The sequence below is a fragment of the Ornithorhynchus anatinus genome, chromosome X1 (genome assembly GCF_004115215.2).
Source record: "Ornithorhynchus anatinus isolate Pmale09 chromosome X1, mOrnAna1.pri.v4, whole genome shotgun sequence".
In the NCBI taxonomy this organism is placed as follows: Eukaryota; Metazoa; Chordata; class Mammalia; order Monotremata; family Ornithorhynchidae; genus Ornithorhynchus; species Ornithorhynchus anatinus.
The window spans coordinates 61940613-61942121 of NC_041749.1; the positions used below are offsets into that span (position 1 = coordinate 61940613).

The 1509-nt window shown below is 47.1% G+C and overlaps 1 non-coding gene across 1 annotated transcript; it reads right to left on the bottom strand.

Annotated features, from left to right (window-relative positions):
• Positions 1 to 287: 287 nt before the first annotated feature.
• Positions 288 to 425, bottom strand: LOC114806987. The gene has a single exon (XR_003755040.1). It is a non-coding gene; the product is annotated as a small nucleolar RNA SNORA7 (small nucleolar RNA).
• Between the last annotated feature and the right edge of the window lie 1084 nt (positions 426 to 1509).

Below are 1509 nucleotides of genomic sequence, written 5' to 3' on the forward strand. Positions count from 1 at the left end.
TACCTGAAATACTGATAGACATTTGCACTAACCTGTGGAAAACTCAAAAAAGATTCTTGCTATCTTGTCTTATGCTGTTGAGTCGTCTCTGACCCATAGCAACTACGCGGACACATCTCTCCCAGAATGCCCCACCTCCATCTGCCATCATTCTGGTAGTGTATCCATAGAGTTTTCTTGGTAAAAATATGGAAGTGGTTTACCATTGCCTCCTTCCTCTCAGTAAACTTGGGTCTCCACCCTTGACTCTCTCCCATGCCGCTGTTGCCCAGCACAGGTGAGTTTTGACTTGTAGTAGATTGTCTTCCACTAGCTAACCACTGCCCAAGCTAGGAATGGAATGGGTAGGCCTCTGCTTGACTCTCTCTCCCGTAGTCGAGGCTGGTAGAGTATTGGAAACTCTCCAGGTGCAATCCTGAGAGGGGTCTTGCTATCTAGTTAATGTAAAATGATAGTTTCACTATGTGAAAAAACATTTGGTCAGTTTGCTTGCTTCTTTCCCCCAAGAAAGTTTGAGCAAGTTAGAGAAGCAGAATGGCCTAGTAGATAGAGCATGGGCCTGGGAGTTAGAAGCAACTGGGTTCTAGTCCCAGCTCCGCCACTTCTCTACTGCGTGACCTTGGGCAAATCACTTAACTTCTCTGGGCTTCTGTTCCCTCATCTGTAAAATGGGGATTAAGACCATGAGCCCCACGTGGGACAGGAACTGTGTCCAACTTGATTAGATTGCATCTACCCCAGTGCTTAGAACAGTGCTTGACACATTATAAGCCCTCAACAAATACCATCATTATTTTCCCATGGGAGAAGCCAGGGGGTTTTCAGAGAACAGAAGGTTTTCCTTCACTTCCCCCATAGCTAGAAGGATAATAGTAAAATGCCAGGGGACAGGGACAATCCTAGGTGAATGCTAGAGATTTCTTACTGAGGGAAGGAGGCTCTCTGCATTGGGTAAGGGGGCTGCTTCACCAATGGGACAGGGATGCAGTCATACAGCAACTCATAGCAGAGCCAAGGAAGACACCATACCTGCTACCACCAGATCATATGTAATGTAGAAGTAGGTCTGCAAGATGTGTGACTGCAGGACCCTCCTAGACTATTTTGGTATCCCTGGAATAAATCTCCCTCTAGGGTCCCTCAGCCAGAGAATTTGACCCCAGAAGGAGAGGTGTTGACAGTTGTAACCCCCAGGCCTCCCTGCCCGCCCCCGCCCCCCCCCAACAAATCCTCACTGCCATAACATACCTAGAGTGATTTTTGGCAGCCGAAAGCATGCTAATGGTAACAGAGATTTGTACTCAAACTATTTCCCTTCCCCCACCACACTGGCCCCTTCACCTTTAAGGGGAATGAGGTCACTGGGATTTAGTCACTTCACACAGAGCCATCCTTAAAGTAAGCCCTTGGGGGCAATTGCCCCAAGCATCCAGCTATAACAGGAAATGTGGCTATCAATTCTGTTATATTGTTATAGTGGACTCTTAAAAGTACTTAGCATAGCTTTCT